Consider the following 10,822-nt stretch of genomic DNA (forward strand, 5'->3'; position numbering starts at 1 on the left):
GCGGATTTACATAAGATGTGCTTCTGTTTATGGCGCTTTGAAGTTGTATGCTTCAGGGTTTCCGTTTAAACTATGACGCACATTCACTGTAAGACTCTCCAAAATAAGATTCTGCAAGTGTTTCTGCATCATTTATTGCCCAGAATTATTATGAGGTGGCTATAAAGCAGGATATTAATGTTCACCCTATTTTTGTAACCCAGGCTAAATTATTCTTCCAGTTCCGAATATATCACAGAAATGGAAAATGCATATTCCAGTATAAGTTTGTCATTTGCAGGGTTTGATTACAGTTACCTAACTGTTCCAGTGCTCTGCTGGCAGTGGCCTGGTGTTTCCTTCATCCCAGATACAAAACCTCTGCACATTCCTCGTAATCCTGATCCCTCTGCTGAGAAGATTACAGCAAGTTAAGGTAATTGACTTAACCTGTGTGAATACCTGCAGGTCCCTGCATGAGTACCTTTCCGGTTCACTTATCAAAGGCCAGGACCATTCATCACAGTGAATCAGCAAATCCCATTGTGGCACACCACAGAAAGACCCTGTGGGAAGATTTCCTTCTGCCGCCTTATCGTGAAGAATTCCAAGATCACTGACATTCAGATATTTATTGCGGTCGGGTCTGTGACGCAGGCATGAGAAATTCATTTGCATCCTATGAGGTCTGAAAGTTATGCATCATGCGAAGATTTGCATAAGGAGTGAGATACCCCGCCATTCTGAACACGTCACTCTCCTTCTGAAGAAGGGCCAAGAAAATGCGCCCTTTGTTTGATATTCCTTTGTTCTGTTTTTCTTTTAAAACAAAATGATTTCATGTAGGAGGGGAACAATGAGTCTAGCAAACATGACGATCTCACAATTGATGTTCTTCACCACGGCTTCAAGCTATATATTTGTCTCATGAGTCATAACGTAAGATAAAAATGACAATGGGGTGTTTCATACATCAGTGAAATACCACTGTCACTGCTCCCGTGCCATTTCTGTCATAGAGGAAGCGGTTCTGTAGTTTGTGATTCATTTAATGGCAGAACATACACTGGAAACAAGGGCCAGGTGCTTGGCATTAAAATGTGAAAACGCGCTTGCGGCTCCTTCAGCAGACGTGTACCATGCGAGACCACTGCATGCCACTGTTGGTGCAGCCACACCAGTGGGCATCTGCTTACCCCCGTGCCTGCCATTCCAATTAGGGCCCCTATGCTTGCTGATAATGTGGGCACAAAGCAGCCATTATGGCCAATGAAAAACTACCCTACCCACTGGGTGCAAGCTTGTATTAGACCCTGTGTCTCATTCACAAATAGTTTCCGCAGCAGGTCAATAGCAGTTGCTTAGATGCTGGGTTTGTTGCACATCGCCAGCAGATTTTGTAGCCAAGCTTGTCCTTTACCCAAAAAGGGAAGGTGGCACTTTTTTCCCGTGCCGGCAAAAACCTGCTTTTTACATAATCCTGGTTTGTTTTATTAGTGGTGATATCCTGGTTTGTCTTTTTTTCTCTGAGGGCTACTGTAATGGCAGTGCATATCTACTTACCTTTGTTTGTTTTTTCTGTTCCATATGTTGAGCGTTTAGAGGGCCCTCCTTTGTGAAGCTGAACCTTTTGAACCTGCTTGAACCTTTCTTGTTCTCACAAAGCCACTATGTGCATACAGTTAGCACAGTTACAGTGACCAACAATGACTACAAATTAATCTTAGCTTAGCGTATATTTCCATGGGGATAGCAGTTCCAGGTCAGGCAATATGGGGCAGTTATCAGACTAGCAGGAGGATTCAGGTGACTTAGTTCAAGAGGCCATCTGATAGTCTTTCTAATGAATAAGGTGCCTTAATGCGGTTGCCTTAAGGTATGAATGTATGGAGAAGGGGAAACTATTTAAAAATGCAATGCGTTCATTAATATTCCATGGCAATCATCTAAATCAGGTGTAACTTGGAACTGTTGCGTATTTATGTCTAAACGTGCACGTTCTGGACACTACATCTATGGAGCGTGAGACCGCTTTGCGATATCCCTTACGTGTCTCTTTAATTCTTTATGACTTTAGTCACATTACTGTTCTTCTGACGTATGCTGGCTTTAAAGGAAATAGCACAATGACAGTAACGTGCGCACTCAAATGCTCACCTTACCATCATGTTACACGAAAACATAAACAGTCGTTCTTCAGTTCGTGAGATTAAATTCATTTAGAAATAAAAGTTTTTGATATGCCATCAAATACAGCACATATGCCTGAATAACTTAATGACAGCACACTGTAGCATTTTGCACTGCACACTCGTGTACACAACATGAAACACACTCCGCAAAACACGTTGAGCAATCCATGCGCACACTTCACTTTCTGGGATTATTGGCATTGTTTGGATTAGTGTGCAGTTCAACAGTTTTCCTCTGGTATGCATGGCTTATCATTAGGATCTCCCCATGGGGTGATTCCTAACCACTTAGGCCCAACCCTGTTGCTCACAGTCACTGTTTCCACAAGCAAGACGCCTCAAATGTCTCTGTTCAATTCAAGTTCATTTAACCTAGTGCTTTACCCTAATTACATTGGTAATTGGTAAAAGTGTATGTTTAGGGTAATTCCATAAGCAACATTATAGTAATTGCTGCATGCGGGTCCAGAGTCAGGCAGTGACCACAGGAAAAAGGAAGGCTTTAGGTTTCAAGGGGCCTCATCAGCTTATCATAGGTGTCACGCTGTGGTATTAGCTGTCCAAACTGGAAAGGAAAGGAGGATTGTGCTGGGGTGGATGTTTGGGACAGACACACCACAGCCTCTTAAAGCCTTTGTCCTCTTTCTCATGGCTTCACTCAAGCGCAACAACAGAAATGTAGCAAATATTGTGATGTCTTGTAAAGCGAAAGGCCTTTATCTGCAAAGCTACTAAAAACAATATAGCAGTTGTTCCTTCTACCTTTCTTTGGAGGGAGGGAGGAAGCTCGAAAAGGTCAAACCAAAAACCACAGATCATAGCTGATCAATGTGAGCGTGTGCAAGCAGCCTGCTGATGTAACCAATTCATCAGGCTTTTAAACTAGGACAGAAGAGTGTATCACGTGCACCTGACAGCATCAAGAGTTGTTTACACAGCTGGCTATTTTGAAAGAAAGGAGGAGTTTATTGAATGTGCACAGGAAATTCTCCATCTGTCCTCCTTTTATTGAAGAATAACAAAAAACCAACTTTTTAACCCCAAAGACACGCCTCTACGCAAACATGGGTCCCGTCGAGCGCAGAACGCCTTGCTCGGGCCAGCGGGCGTGAAACCGCCAGCTGGAGGGACTCGGGCGGAGATAATGGCGGGAAACGGACGCCCTCACGGGATTAATCAGGTTATTTAAACGCTGTTTATTTACACTGTAAGGGGATGATGTTCTGGGCCTCCTCTCTGACAGCTGAGACCTGCAGGGGTTTATTTTCCCACGAGTCGCACTAATCCCATGACACATGCGATGTGGATTACTGTCGGCTGCGCTCCAGAAAAAAAAAAACCCTTGCTCCCGTTCTTCCCGCGCTGGCTCTTGCCCCCCCCCCCCCCCAACCCCCCCATTCCCCCGATCAGCTCTGTACGTTCGTTCATCCTTTTGCTTCGGCGGTTTCCCTTTCTGATGAGCGCGGAGCTTTTTGTTTAAACAGAAGATTTCCACTCTGGATGGGTTTATCACACCAGTGGATTACATCACTCCCACACTGTTCAAATAAATCTAGCTGGGCACAAATAATTACATATTAATCATCTTCAGGAAGCGGGAGAGGGAAATGTCTCCTCTGAACAGCATTTGCCATTTTCTTTAGAAGTACATTAACACTTTTAAAAGTTCTCCATCATGGATTAGAGAAATAAAATACCTTTCTTTGCTTACATTGTTTCTATTTAGCAGACACAGACTGACTGGGGTTCTAGCATAGATCAGCATTTAGCATGACATATGGAATGTTTACAAGGATGACAAGCCTCATTTTCAAATTTTGTTTTTACCATCTAAACGCCAGGTATGGGTAAGGAATATCACAAAAAAGAGCAGCATGGCCTTACTGAAAAATCCCTCTTTACATACCAGACACCCACTCTGTTTTTCCACAAGAACATTTAGTCAGCATTCACCTCTGCCTGCAGCTACTGCCAGCCCCGACAAGAGGAAAGAAATCGGGTAATATCACAGACATGGAGAGGTGGTCATTATGGAAATATATGGCCTGTGCATGACATTCCTTTCCTAATCACAGCCAACCTGGGATCTGATGAAAGCCATTTACTGTGAACCCCCCCCAGAGTCAATGGCCCGGCTAGATATGGCATTCACACAGTCTTACTGAATATTTCTATTGTACTGCACCAAATTACTAAGGAGAATGTTTAAGAGCATTTTAAAGAGTTGAGTTATCTCTTATCATAAAAAACAATTATGTATATAAAACAACACTGGTAGATAGTGGTTAAGTGTATAATAGGAATGTCACTGTAAAATACAGCTTTGCATTGAGGTTGGGTTTTAAAATTCTGCCTTACTTCAATAATGTCACATTCACTGTTGTACTTATTCAAGAGCGTTTAATTCAACCATTTGAACTGGGGTTTTTTGTATGTCTTACGTTCTCTTATTTCATATATGCATTAAAAGCAGATATTCTAAGTGTTCTTCAGAATTTCCAGAGGTACTCTTCAACGAGGCATCTTACATAACAGTAACAACAGACCGCTTTTGAATAGCATGAAAAAAATACCTTAAAATAGAACAAATCCACAACTGAAATGTGCCACTGACGTCCAGAACAGCTAAAGCCCGGATTATGCAACATCATCTGTGGTAAGTGTCCTTATCACACTTTAACCCACTCACCAAAAGCCACAGATATTAATGCGGTGCAAATTAATTATATAAATACACTGAGGCATAAGGAAACTTGGCAGGCCGTGCATAGTCTCTCGTCTGGTGTAACATGCTTTACATATCACAGATAAACACTGGGTTCTTGGTATGTGCTAATGCTCCTTCTGTTTATGTGTAAAAGTAGACATTGGAACATTTGGTTTAAAGCAATCTAAATATTACTAGCTAAAACTGGAGTGCAGGCCTCTGCCACCCTTAGCTGTAGAAACCCTAAAATTGAAACATTTCTTTTCTCTCCCAAAAGCAATCGTTTTCCCACCTTTAAGAACATTGTACTGATGAGAACAGGCTATTCAGCCCTCATTACAGCTCCTCATTATCTAAAATAATGACAGTACATTTTATTAATGGCACTTATGAATGAAAAATGATTAAAACAGGAACAATAAATGTAGGCGCAGTAAATAGAAAATTTGATTTGGAATCGTATTCAACGCAGCCAAAGGCAATTAAAATAATAAAATGAAAACATAAAAATGAATGAATGAATGAACAAAAATACTGTTTAACAAAAATAAAAATTTCTGCACAGCTAGAGTGAAACAGTGTGTCCTGGTTTGTTCTGCAAGATTCTCAAGCCTCTGTCTCTATTACCATGCCTAGTAAAATATTCTTTTTGTGTGAAGAAACACTTTAAAATATCAGTATGAAATTTGCTTAAATGACCTCACTTCCATTTATTTTTCATTTTGGGTGACATACTATCTATGGCCAACCTCATTAATCCCTTTTATCATTTCAAATATGTCAATCAAATCATCCCTGACCCTCCTTTTATTTAACTATAGATATTAACCACTTAACCACGTTATTTTTCTCTTCTTCTCTTTGTTTAAGACCTTGGACCTTCCTTGTTGCCCTTCTCTGTCCCTTGTCAAATGCTTCTGCATATTTTAGGTAACACACTGACCAAAGCTGAAGTGCAGCCAAACTAAGGCATTGCACATTTTTACCACTGCCTCCTTAATACTTTTGTTGTGCTTCTGGTTTCATGCTGTAGAATACTGTTGTAACAAAGTATGTATGCTGCATGTTGACAATAGTTCTTTTGAAATTCTTCTGTACTCAATTACAGTTTCATGGTCTGTGTATAGTCTATACTACTTACTGTGTATACTCTCTTCTGCCTGAAATTGAAAGCTTCAGTATTTCAATACGTCTGTTTTGTTTTTTTTTTCCATCCAAGTTTTTTGGTCCTGCTGTTCAGACGGAGTGGCAGACACATACACAGAACAGGTGATAAAGGTAATTAAAGGTAAGAGAATAATTTCTGCACCTTTGCAGTTGTCAGTCAGCAGTGAAGTCTCCATTGTGAGGTTGTTGATACTTAGCAAAGATATGTCATGTTAGATCATGTCCTCTGTACACATTTTATTTGTGTACAGCCAAAGGGCTCCACAATAATTATGTTCTACCATACTAAAAACCCTCCAGACAATTATTTCAAAGATGAAGGGTGAACTTTTTGTAACAATTATAAGTGAGAAGGGTGTTATCCAGTCCTGACACATTATAAAATCAGCCTTTTGAGGAAAGGAAAAAAATAAATAATAATAATGGCTTTCTCCTTCAGGCTGATTTATTTTCTTAAATCCCTTGTTACTATGGAAGTGGGTGCTTTGCCCATATGGAGAAACAAAACAAAACAAACAGCTTCCAGACAGAGGGAGAAGTATAAAGTGCCATGTGTATAAATGTCTTCTGGGTAAAGTCAAGCCTATGAATATTGTGGATCTTAAATGACTTCTGCTATGCTCCCTTCTCTGTGCTCTGCCATAGTCTAGTTTTCCTCTGTGCATGTGTAAAATTGATTGACACTTTGTTTGAAACCCAGGTTTAAATGATACCTCTCGCGGATCTGTGAAATAAACAAGCCTCAACACATTGGTTTGCGACTGCAGTGTAATTTCACGATGAAGACAAAAGCCCACAGGACTTTTCTGTTTGTTTTTCCTCTTTTTTGTGAAAAGTCAATAAGACCAATTGGCTCCCTCACCCCAGTGCTGCCCTGGGATTCTAAGACAAGAGGCTGGGCAGAACAAGGGAGACAAAGATCAATTGCTCTGTTCTTCAGAGGCAAAAATATAGCTCGCCATCCAAGCAGGTGCTGGAAAACAAGTGAACACAAGAGTATCTGACGCTCATCAGCACAAGCCCAGGAGCCGCTGACTCACCTGAGCCGAAACTATTACTGGCAGTTAACTCCCAGGACCTGCCTGCCATAACATCCTGTACAGGCACGTCCATTATCTAAGCCACTGGGCAATCCCGTTAGCCCTTTGAAGTGAGGGATTTTAGCTTGATTGACTGACATGACCCTAAGTGATACAAACACCCCTTGGTTTCATTTTGGAGCTGAGGACCGAGGAGCAGTTTTGATTCACCTTGAAAAGCCCAAATACTGTCTAAGATGATACAGACTTATATCATCCCTCACCTTTTGATGTATAAATAAATTTCAGCAAATGAGAGCTCTGTAGAAATCAAACTGTTCAGACTATGGTTTCCTTTGGCTTACAGTGTTATTCATTCCATAATAAATGGTTTAGATAATACGAGTGGTGGCAGCAGAATCATGAAAACAGACCTAAGGCTAGCGGGACCAGCTGAATTGGATGAAGATTCAAGAGCTCTAAAAGCTTAAACAGGATAATTTTAAGCTTAGAACATCTTTACCTGGAAAACATGAGCTATTGTTTTGATTACTTCTGATTCTGATTAATGTTTATTTATTCATGTAGAACTGGGCATTTTTAAAAGTTGTAAAATTCCATCTGCGCACATATTGTAAAGTTGTAACAGTAATTTATGACATCTCGGCTTTTGATTTTCAGTTATTTTATGGTTTTACATGGGCTTTTTGGGGGGTTAACACATACGTAAAGCTTATCAATCCATTTGAGGGGTTCAGAAAAAAATACATTCAAATAATTAAAAAATAAGTTAAATTTATCATCTGCTCTTCATCATCTCCTAATGAATTGATTAATTCTTTGTATAGGAGGTTAACTCGGATGGTGTACCAGATGAAAATGAGATTGCTTACTTTTTTATTGGCAGCTTTGGTAACAGTGTAACATGAAGCTTAGTTTTAATGTCAGTTGTTAGTATGGTGCTTAGATGTCCCCAGTCATAAAATACAGGCTTGTATCTGATGCACAGATAGACATGTAACACCTTCTTCTGTAATTTTGAGATTGTTGTCACAGCAAGGTGGACCTAGGATTTGGTCTTCCAGCTGCGGAGAATGTGTCCCTGTGCATTCAACATAATGGATGTGGCGTAGAGTACTCTGTGGTCAGTGAGTTGTGAGCCGGATGGACTGCAGATCTGATTAATTAGCACCTTCACTGGAAGGGAGTGATGTTGATAAGATCCCCCCTCCCCAGTAGTCTCACTGCTCCCCAGGCCTGGAAGACTGTGTTGACTTTGTGTGCGAGTTGCCATCCATATTTAGCTGTCCAGCTAATTGCAGCCCTGGAAGCCTATGTCAACCGATCTGTTTAGGTTTTTCCCTGCATAAATATCTCCAGCTAGAGTGCAGGTGGTATTTTGTCAGTTGGTGCAGCTTGGCTCGACACTGAGTAATGACACAGTCCCTTGGGTTATAAATCCAAGTGAGGACAAATCAGACTCAGCCTGACACGGAGGTAAATGTTCCCTGAACCTGTGTCGGTGGTCTGTGGACCCTGGATGTTTAGTCTGTCATTGCCAACTGTCATATCGGCACAGAGACTGAACACAGGTAAGCTGCAAGCTCCCTGGCAGCGGTCAAGTCTATCATCCATTAAAACATCTGTGGTTGTTTTTATCCCCAATTTCAAAAATTCATACATCATTTTAGTTATGGTGACAGTTTTCATCCTCGTTGCACATTACATATAATGGGAAATGAAGTAATGCAGACAGAAGATGGGGTTCTGTTGGACACCAGAGTGATGTGCCATCTCAACTGGGAGAATATGGCTATCATACAGAATAGCGGGACTGTTCTCTAATTACCAGACAGGATGATCTATGGTTCCCCTGGCCCTGGCCAATTAAAAGGGGGCCACAGTGTCTTTATGTGAGTGCCAGTGTCAACAGCAGCACAGCACGGTGCCGATTTTTGGTGATCTCAGAGGGCATAATTTCCTCGGCAAGTTTAAACTTTCCTCAGTACATAGCCCATCCTCCTGGGTCTTCTCTTCTGACATGGCCAACTCACGCTCCACAAGAGAATCATCTCTCACCTCTCTGTACCACAACTACATCACACTAATACACACACACTGCATTATAGCCATCCCATAATGTCTCTGCCTGCCTTGGTCACAAAAACAGGCACCAGGCAACTACTTAGCATCCAGTGACTAAATATGAGCCAGGAGTGGAACACCAGTCTTCCAGGGCCACAGGGTTTAATTCTGTTCTACTTCATGTGCCAATTGTGAAAGGCTTAATCCTTATTAATCAACTAAAACTTTAGTCAACAACTAATTATTGCAATGTGAACTAAGAATTGAATACATGTACCCTTCAAAATGTAAGTTCCAAACAACAATAGACTTTAGAATGTCCACATTTACAGAAATGCAAACCTTTATAACTAACTTTGTAACTAACTAATAGGAAATAATTAATCGATACATTTTTGATCAATTGACAGCTCTTGTATATACATGAATATGTTAAATAAATACAGACATGTTAAATATCATTGTCTCAAAGCAAAGTTGGTCCAGAGTTGATTTGTGTCTTTCAACATCAAAAACCAGCTCTCTGAGAAAACAGATTTCTTCCAATTACTTTGCACTTGGAGCTTCCTACAGTAGGCTACAGTGACGTCAACCAAAGCTGGGAAGGGCATTTGGCTCTAGGCCAGCTATGCTTTGAAAGCATCCTCATCAATCTTCAACATAGTTCCATACATATTATACAACATATCAATTTATGACACACAGTGTCACTTTACGGTCCCATCACTGTCAGTTTTGAGTGGAGGAAGCACCCTCTTATGCAACTTAGAAGCTGTTTCTAATAGACTACAATACATTGATAAATACGAGCTGAAGTGAACCATCATTACCTTCTCGTACAGGTATTTTTGTATTGCTTACAGAACAAATACTTGGTGAGCTCGGCTGGTGAGGACAGGTTTTCTTAAAAAAGGTAAATTACCATTTAATATGCATACTTATCACTATCAGTTTACCTGGAGAATCTGATGGGCTGCAGACAGAAATCACATGGCTGTGGTATGAATGATGACAGGTCTGGCTGAAGATACGACTTGGGGAACTGTATATTCTGATGATGTGCTTTCTGTTCCATGAATGAGCTAAACTTGAGTGAGGGGGGAAGAATGTTCTTCTCATGGCTATCCATTACAGGTCCACTGCATACACAAACACTTGACATTGTGGTTTTCAGGTAAACAAAAGGACCACTTGTTCCCAGCCCATCCTAATTATTTAATTGCCCTTTGCAATTCAAATGTGTTCATTCAAAATGACAAAACAGAAGATGAATGTGTGGATATTAATGTCAGTTTTGCCCCTCTCGTTAAAATAAACAGCCCCATTGAAACAGCTTATTCTCCTCTATGTATAAGGAGACAGCTTTTGTAGGCTCAACTGAAGAACAAAGGAAAGTTCAGAAATGTTTTCTTTATTCTCTGTAATCCTTTTGTCTTGTGTTTTAAATATATGATTTTTTCTCCTCTACATTGTTCTTCAGTGCGCAAAACAGACATTTGTTCCTATCAATTGTACCATGTCTCACGCTCCTCACACTACTCCAAGAAAAAGTAGGAAATTCTTTGAATATCCTTTCATTCCACATATGTTATTTTTTATTAAACATTGTCAGAAACTTTGATCAGTGGCATTGTGAAAAGATGCCATTTGGAAAGGTACAGTAGGCCTTTATT

Source organism: Megalops cyprinoides, chromosome 16, assembly GCF_013368585.1.
Source record: "Megalops cyprinoides isolate fMegCyp1 chromosome 16, fMegCyp1.pri, whole genome shotgun sequence".
In the NCBI taxonomy this organism is placed as follows: domain Eukaryota; kingdom Metazoa; phylum Chordata; class Actinopteri; order Elopiformes; family Megalopidae; genus Megalops; species Megalops cyprinoides.